This window comes from Myxocyprinus asiaticus, chromosome 39, assembly GCF_019703515.2.
Source record: "Myxocyprinus asiaticus isolate MX2 ecotype Aquarium Trade chromosome 39, UBuf_Myxa_2, whole genome shotgun sequence".
Classification (NCBI taxonomy): domain Eukaryota; kingdom Metazoa; phylum Chordata; class Actinopteri; order Cypriniformes; family Catostomidae; genus Myxocyprinus; species Myxocyprinus asiaticus.
The window spans coordinates 21,664,953-21,674,179 of NC_059382.1; the positions used below are offsets into that span (position 1 = coordinate 21,664,953).

At 37.9% G+C, this 9,227-nt stretch overlaps 1 pseudogene; it reads left to right on the forward strand.

The window, feature by feature from the left end:
• The first annotated feature begins 4,999 nt into the window (after positions 1–4,999).
• LOC127429683 (calcineurin B homologous protein 1-like) lies at positions 5,000–8,572 on the forward strand (annotated as a pseudogene).
• The last annotated feature ends 655 nt before the right edge of the window (positions 8,573–9,227 follow it).

A 9,227-nucleotide genomic window follows, 5' to 3' on the forward strand; every position in this document is an offset into this window, starting at 1 on the left:
ATGAAAGTCCCCACATCTCCATGCAGCGTAATATCCAAAACACAAACTGGTCAGTTTGCATTTGATAGATATGTTGACTATCCCAAACATGTGTCCTTGCAATTACTTATTAACATAAGATTCCCCCAGTAGTAATTTGATCTACTCTTGATCCAACTAGATGCAAAATGAGTAATAGTAATTGTCGGTCTGTGTCAGTTGCACCTGTGGATTTGTTTACAATTACCCACAGCATAAAATTCCAGATCACAAAGCGTTTCTCTAATGTGTGAATAGATAAATGTGTATAAAACTAATCAGGTTCACATATTTGCATTGTCACAAATTCCCTTATGGATTAAGTTTTATTAAAAAGCAAAAGACTACATAGCAAGTGAACAATGCAGTCATAGCATCTACAGAGTTAAATTAATTCCTTCAAGAACTCACAACAAGCCTTGTTTAGTTAAAAACAGCAGTACATGTCAAAACTCATTATTAGAACAAATTCCTAGTGAAAATAGGCCTTGCAAGCATGCACTGGTAAGCATACCAAAAGGAACGTGTGGTCTTTCTCACATTTTTGCTGCCGAGTAGTGTAAATACTGGGCTTCAAAACTGTTAGTGCAACTTTCCACTGGGATTTGCTTTTGATGCCATGATTTTGTACATGATTGCCAGAAACGGTAGATGAATTTCTGTTTGTGTGTTTGTTTATTCTTCTACTGTCTTGAAGAATTCTATGCCTTTTTTTCAAGACTTCTTGTTACATGGTGAATATGATCTTTTCTACACACAAGGCACCCTGACTCACCTGATGTTAATTGTATGCTGTAATTGTGATCACTGGTATAAAAAGTCTTCAAATGTCCTAAACTGTATTTTTATTTTATTTACATTTTTTTTTTTTTTTTTTAATTTGCCAAATTCTACATTTAGTCTTTTTGTCAGTTTGAGGTGAGTGTCTTTATACTGAAACAACAAGGTAGCATTGTCTCCACACAAACTGCTTGTCCACAAATGCCATTTCTTGTGTATGCATTTGTATGTTGATATAGGAGGGTTTATTTTTTTATTTTTTTTTTTAGCACTTTTCTGCTAAACACGACAGATTGGTCATATTTCCGTTAAAAGTTTACCTTAGACTTTTGTAATCTTGGTCATGCCTGACATGTTTTGGATCAGTTTTATAGCTACATTTCTCACTTTGAGCTCACAAATTCAGTGACGTCAGTTTGTAGGCAAACCCGGAAGGCTAATACTAATGATAATAGTAATAATAATAATAATAATAAAGCTGCGTTCCATTCAAGTCGGATGTGGGATATTCCTACTTTCTATCTCCGATACGTGTAAGGAAACAAAACTGCAACACTCCTGTTAGCTTAACAGGTGTTTGTCTTTAACCAGAGATGTCTCCTAGCAACCCAACTGATAAACTGCAGGTGTTTGTTAAACAAGCTTTAATAGCATGTAATGTAGGAACTTTGACTCATTTAGCATCGATATTACGTAATACATGTTAATGTTTATCCCTTAATTTGTATATTTCCCTGTGTGTTGACATGTTTGTGTGACGTCATGCACATGCATCTCGGCGAAATCGGAGTTGAAACATTTCCAAGTTGGAATTCCTACTTTAAGTGGCGTTCCATTGCACTTTTCATTGTAGGAAGTTTGAATATCCGACTTTCCGAGTTGAATGGAACGCAGCTTCGCCATGGGCTCTCTAATGAATTTTCTATGCGATTTTAGAAAATGTATTTTTGAATTAGGATTAAAAAAATATCTGAGGTGAAAATTACTTGAAGAGACTTTCACGTTTTGTTTATAACACTCCGTCATACCTCAATCATGGATTTTAAATCCGGGTTTCTTTAGAAAATGCATATTGTTAACCCGTCGCTAAAAAAGGACTACAAAAGTCGTTCATTTCGTCAAGCACGTAGCTCAACTGCTGGTGGTTGTTGTAGTCCCTAATTAGCATTGTGATAGCAGCATGCATTAAAAAAAGCAGTTTGTAGCTTCGAAATTAACGTTTGCTCTATAACTGTGTGCAATTTATGTTCTAGAACAAAACGACAAAGTTTCTTCAAGTAATATTAACCACAGGCCTTATTTCACTCATAAATCTAAAACTGCCATTATGAAAACTCATAGGACATTTATGAGGGAACCCATGGCTTGAAAATTAATAGTCTTTCAGGTTTTTGGACTACAACCTGAACAGCTCAGAAGCTTGAACAGCCAAGCTTAGAGACCAGCAGTCACACATAACAAGTCTTTGCTTATTTATGTTAGTAAACTGAAGTCTTATGGATTTATAGGTGTGATGTTGATTACTGCGAATGAAACTAGTCACTTTAACTCTTAGCAACAATGACAACAATATCCTTCTCCAACATTGCGATTTTTACAGTAACAAATAGACAACAGCAGAGACAGTGGGCCAGTGGATGGCTGATGTCGGAAAGACTTTGGCGCCATCCAGTGTTTGAAACACTCATTGCGTCATAAACTCTATCATTTGGATTCTTTTGTCCCCTAAAGCTTTGTTAATTTATGGAAAGGAAAAATGTCAAAATAATGTAATTGTATTTCACTTCAATAACAAAGTCAGTTTTTTCCTTTTAACAGAGCCCACAAGTGCAATTCTATTTTCCATTTTGTGATAAAACAATGAAATAACAGGGTTGAATACAACATAACAGGACTGAATATTGGGTAACAGAGTTAAACATAGAGTAAGCCTTGGTCTCGGTTCTCTCAATTGACTGTGTTTGTGTTCTCTGAATTTGCCCCTCTTTTTCACACTTTCCATCTTCTTGGGCTCAAACAATAAATCCCCCCCCCCCCCAAAAAAAAATATGGCTAGCTAATGTGGACATTGAGGACATTCTACAGATTCACAATTTTTATTGATTTATTTGTAATTAATAAGTGACTTTCATTTATAATTTTGGTAACAGTGTTGACATTTGACGTGTACCTCCTCTGTAAAATCACAATATAACTGAAAATACAGAAAAACAGAAGAAAGAACTTATGTTTTGCCTTCCCATGGCATTCAGGAAATTAAGACAATGCCACTTCCTGCTGAACATGTGATTTGTGGAAAATTCCAAATATTTTATAGGGGTGAATGTTTTCAGGTAACAGGGTTGAGTCAATATTATGGTACACAACTAAAATGTAATTTTTATTTCTTGTGTTTTAAGCATAATACAAACAATGGATCTGCAAAATAATGCCAAAAAAGAGAGATACATTTTTGGAGTACCTTAATGTTTACTTTTCAATTAAAGTGTAGTCCCAGAGGGGAGGGACATGATAAAATGTTGTTTTTTCAGCTTTGCATATATATATATATATATATACAGGTGCATCTCAATAAATTAGAATGTCGTGGAAAAGTTCATTTATTTCAGTAATTCAACTCAAATTGTGAAACTCGTGTATTAAATAAATTCAGTGCACACAGACTGAAGTAGTTTAAGTCTTTGGTTCTTTTAATTGTGATGATTTTTGCTCACATTTAACAAAAACCCACCAATTCACTATCTCAAAAAATTAGAATACATCATAAGACCAATAAAAAAAACATTTTTAGTGAATTGTTGGCCTTCTGGAAAGTATGTTCATTTACTGTATATGTACTCAATACTTGGTGGGGGCTCCTTTTGCTTTAATTACTGCCTCAATTCGACGTGGCATGGAGGTGATCAGTTTGTGGCACTGCTGAGGTGGTATGGAAGCCCAGGTTTCTTTGACAGTGGCCTTCAGCTCATCTGCATTTTTTGGTCTCTTGTTTCTCATTTTCCTCTTGACAATACCCCATAGATTCTCTATGGGGTTCAGGTCTGGTGAGTTTGCTGGCCAGTCAAGCACACCAACACCATGGTCATTTAACCAACTTTTGGTGCTTTTGGCAGTGTGGGCAGGTGCCAAATCCTGCTGGAAAATGAAATCAGCATCTTTAAAAAGCTGGTCAGCAGAAGGAAGCATGAAGTGCTCCAAAATTTCTTGGTAAAGGGTGCAGTGACTTTGGTTTTCAAAAAACACAATGGACCAACACCAGCAGATGACACTGAACCCCAAATCATCACAGACTGTGGAAACCTAACACTGGACTTCAAGCAACTTGGGCTATGAGCTTCTCCACCCTTCCTCCAGACTCTAGGACCTTGGTTTCCAAATGAAATACAAAACTTGCTCTCATCTGAAAAGAGGACTTTGGACCACTGGGCAACAGTCCAGTTCTTCTTCTCCTTAGCCCAGGTAAGACGCCAGGAGTGGCATAACAAGAGGAATACGACAACTGTAGCCAAATTCCTTGACACGTCTGTGTGTGGTGGCTCTTGATGCCTTGACCCCAGCCTCAGTCCATTCCTTGTGAAGTTCACCCAAATTCTTGAATCGATTTTGCTTGACAATCCTCATAAGGCTGCGGTTCTCTCGGTTGGTTGTGCATCTTTTTCTTCCACACTTTTTCCTTCCACTCAACTTTCTGTAAACATGCTTGGATACAGCACTCTGTGAACAGCCAGCTTCTTTGGCAATGAATGTTTGTGGCTTACCCTCCTTGTGAAGGGTGTCAATGATTGTCTTCTGGACAACTGCCAGATCAGCAGTCTTCCCCATGATTGTGTAGCCTAGTGAACCAAACTGAGAGACCATTTTGAAGGCTCAGGAAACCTTTGCAGGTGTTTTGAGTTGATTAGCTGATTGGCATGTCACCATATTCTAATTTTTTGAGATAGTGAATTGGTGGGTTTTTGTTAAATGTGAGCCAAAATCATCACAATTAAAAGAACCAAAGACTTAAACTACTTCAGTCTGTGTGCATTGAATTTATTTAATACACGAATTTCACAATTTGAGTTGAATTACTGAAATAAATGAACTTTTCCACGACATTCTAATTTATTGAGATGCACCTGTATAATTACATTTTTTAAACTTGCATGTACACAAAGGCCATTTAACTTTAAATTTAACTTTGGTTTTAAATTTACTTAAGATGCATATTGGCAAATGTAAAGTCAGTGGGACGCAAAATTGGTTACTTTTAGATTTAAGGTAGTTTTGATGAAATAATCAAAGTTTAGGCTTAAGTACAGGTGGCAGGCTGTTCAGGTTACTGCATTTCAGGGACACTGTTCTAGACTGAGTTGCAGGTGCTGTTTAATTACTTCAAACTAGAGCTGCAAAACTGCATGCTAATATTGTTTTTATAAATCCTAAGATAGTTATTCACATTAAAATGGTTTATTCAAATATTTTTGCTCAATGGGATTGAGATCCAGGCTCTTCGCTGGCCATGGCAGAACACTGACATGCCTGTCTTGCAGGAAATCACACACAGAACGAGCAGTATGGCTGGTGGCATTGTCATGCTGGAGGGTCATGTCAGGATGAGCCTGCAGGAAGGATACCACATGAGAGAGGAGGATGTCTTCCCTGTAACGCACAGCGTTGAGATTGCCTGCAATGACAACAAGCTCAGTCCGATGATGCGGTGACACACCGCCCCAGACCATGACTGACCATCCACCTCCAAATCGATCCCGCTCCAGAGTACAGACCTCGGTGTAACGCTCAGTCCTTCGACGATAAACGCGAGTTCAACCATCACCCCTGGTGAAGAGCACTTTTTGCCAGTGAAGGTGTGTTTGTGCCCATAGGCGACGTTGTTGCCGGTGATGTCTGGTAAGGACCTGCCTTACAACAGGCCTACAAGCCCTCAGTCCAGCCTCTCTCAGCCTATTGTAGACAGTCTGAGCACTGATGGAGGGATTGTGCATTCCTGGTGTAACTCGGGCAGTTGTTGTTGCCATCCTGTACCTGTCCCGCAGGTGTGATATTCGGATGTACTGATCCTGTGCAGGTGTTGTTACACATGGTCTGCCACTGTGAGGACGATCAGCTGTCCTTCCTGTCTCCCTGTAGCGCTGTCTTAGGCGTCTCACAGTACAGACATTGCAATTTATTGCCCTGGCCACATTGTTTCTTGATCTGTCTCTTTCCCACAAAGTCCCCAAGATTTCGGAGCCATGAAGGAGTTGGTAATGAACCCCATATGATACAGAATAATAGGTGCCTTCTTTTCCCCAGGTTATGTGAGTATTGGTATGAGCTACTAAGCATTTTGCAGTAGAGGAAGACTGAATATCAAGGAAGATCGGTCTATTTTAATAAAGTTCTATTTCATTTACCAAAAGTAATAGTACTGTTTCAGTCTTACAAAGGGCACAGTGGATTTCCACACTTTTGTGAGGATCCTGGCCCATTTCCGTCCTGTTGACAAGAACAGATTCAAAGAGCCCAATTCTCCAGAATCCATCAATAGCAGGAGCAGCAAACTCAAATGTATGTTTGTAGAATTGCTATTTAAACCAGACGAGGGATATTACACCATACACTAAATAAAAGAATGGATGATGCTACATTAGGTATAATGTACTGTCAGCTTCAATCCAGTGAGGGTTTGTTTTGCAATAATGACTGACTCACAATACACTATCCTGCTTAATACACTGCTACTTACCAAATGAATGAATAAATGGTTGTGAAATATTGATTTGAGTGGAAATAGTTTTATGTGAGAAGAAAGAGTCTGCAGACAGATTGATGCATGAAACCAAATAATTTTTTGTATTATCTTGGATATGTCAGGAGAGTCATTATTCTCTGATTCATTCCTGTAGTTGCGTTTCAATTGTATGACCAGGACGGCAAGATTTCCAGAGATGAGCTTCTAAAGGTCAGTAGTCTGTAGAATGTTTTTCATGTTTACACGTTAAGTTTATATTGTTTCATTTTGTGCATTGTTTCCCAAACAGGGTTCGAGTAGGGGTAAGTGAGGGAACTGCAGGGGATTTGTGAGATTGTGAAAGAAAGGCTAATTTTGAATATTAAATATGAATATAGAATAAAAAAATAAAAAGGTTTACTAAAATGCAATAAGAAAAATAACTTTTACCAATATTTCACAAGTGAACATGCACGCAATATAAATATACTGTAGATCATAGGGGTTCAGCCGACAAAAAAGTTTGGGAACCCCTGATTTAGTGCATTGTGTTATTATTTCATTAGTGCATTGTCTTATTAGTTTGGCTTCACTGCATCCAAAAGAAAAAAAGATCCAAAGATAGTTTAATAATGAGTGCAGTGTGGCTGGATCTCACTACATCATTTGTACTAATGTGAAAACTGACTGACAACTAAGACTGATTTACAGGTTCTCTGAGCCATGCTGGAGATGCAGGTGACAGAAGAGCAGCTGCAGAGCATAGCAGACCATACAATACAGGAAGCAGATCTAGACCAAGATGAAGCCATATCTTTTGAGGTTAGGTATCTCCCAATATTCAGTGTCCACAGTGTTTCAAGCAAGCATTCTGTGTAAACTGCTTTAAAGTGTGTAATTTTTTTTTCTTTTTTTGCCGTTAAAGGAATAGTTCACCCAAAAATGAAAATTCTTTCGATTACTCACCCTCATGCCATCCCAGATATGACTTACTTTCTTCTGCTGAATACAAACAAAGATTTTTAAAAGATTATTTCAGCTCAGAAGGTCCATTCAATGCAAGTGAACCAAAACTATGAAGCTCCAAAAAGCACATAAAGGCAGCATGAATGTAATCCATTCCTCCAGTGGTTTAATCCATGTTTTTTGAAGCGATCTAATTTCAATTTTGGATGAGAACAGACCTAAATATAACTTCTTTTTTCAATATAAATCTTGACAGCAGTCTCCTTGACGATTATGATTTCATACTTGATTACACATCTAGCACTCTGAGCATGTGTCAAGTACTAGGAAATGTAATCGAGCTTGAAATCATGATCATGTGTAGAGACTGCAATGGCAAGATGTACATTGAAAAAGGAGTTATATTTTGGTTTGTTCTCATCCAAAACCAATTGGATCGCTTCAGAAGACATGGATTAAACCACTGAAGTCGTATGGATACATTTTATACTGTCTTTATGTGCTTTTTGAAGCTTCAAAGTTTTGGTCACCATTCAGTTGCATTGTAAGGATCAACAGAGCTGAGATATTCTTCTAAAAATCTTAACTTGTGTTCTGCAGAAGAAAGAAAGTCATACACATCTCGGATGGCATAAGGGTGAGTAAATGATGAGAGAATTTTCATTTTTGGGTGAACTATTCCTTTAAAATATTTGTATCCCAGCTTAATATGCAGAGACGACTTTAAATAATTCATTTGGGGGGTAGATTTCCCTGAAAAGTTTAAACACAGTGGCTCTGTGGTGCTATCAAAACATTGCTCTGTTTGTTTGAGCATACCAACCAACCCGACACAGCAACAATCAATGGCATCAGTTATCCAATGGTAAAGGGTGGAATTGTTCAGAAAACTTAAAATAAACAGTGATTATTTTTGCAATCACATTTGGTGCCGCTGGAGGCTCAGAAATTACACACTTCACATTTAATGTCAGTGAACCGTGACTGCTAGTCAATGTGTTTCAACCTGTTGTTTTTGTTTTAAATTATGTATTGTATTATTCTCTGGAGAAGGTCAACACTGACCACAAGATGAGCATTTGCTTCTTGTGCTAGAGCATCATGGGAAAGCTTCTATACAAACCTCATACATCTCCATCTGTTTCATCTCCAAGCCTGAGGAAATACAAGCAATATCCAGTACTCACAGGACAGTATGATGGATGTTGTTTGATAAGCAGGACTTTAATGCACTAGGAATCTCTGCACTGCACTGTGGTTGCAACAGCATATTGATAAATGCATTACATTGTTGCATTGTGCGTCTTAAAGTCCCTGTGAAATCAAAATGAAAAATGTTGCTTCTTTTAGTCTATATGTATTCCCTTTAAGGTCATCAATGTGCTAGTGTACTTCCAAATGCTGACAGATTTCATTTTCAGAAGATATAAGCATTTAAAATCAGCAGTCTCTCTCTTGCGGCTCGACAGACCGAGACACAGTCATGATGACACAAAGCGCCTGAGAAACTTTGTCCAATCAAATGCTTTCTAGAAGGAGAACACTCCCTCCCCTAGCGTGTCTGGCTGTGTTCTAATTGGCACTGATCATAACTTCGCAGGGTACTTTGGAAGAGCACAATCCATGCACAATCCATTTGCTGTCAATTCCAAACAGATTTTCTGATAAGAATCATTTAAAATTAGTTTTGACTTACCATTATCACCTTTCAGCCTCCTGAAGCTCTCACAGTGGAGGGTAATTGTCTTCG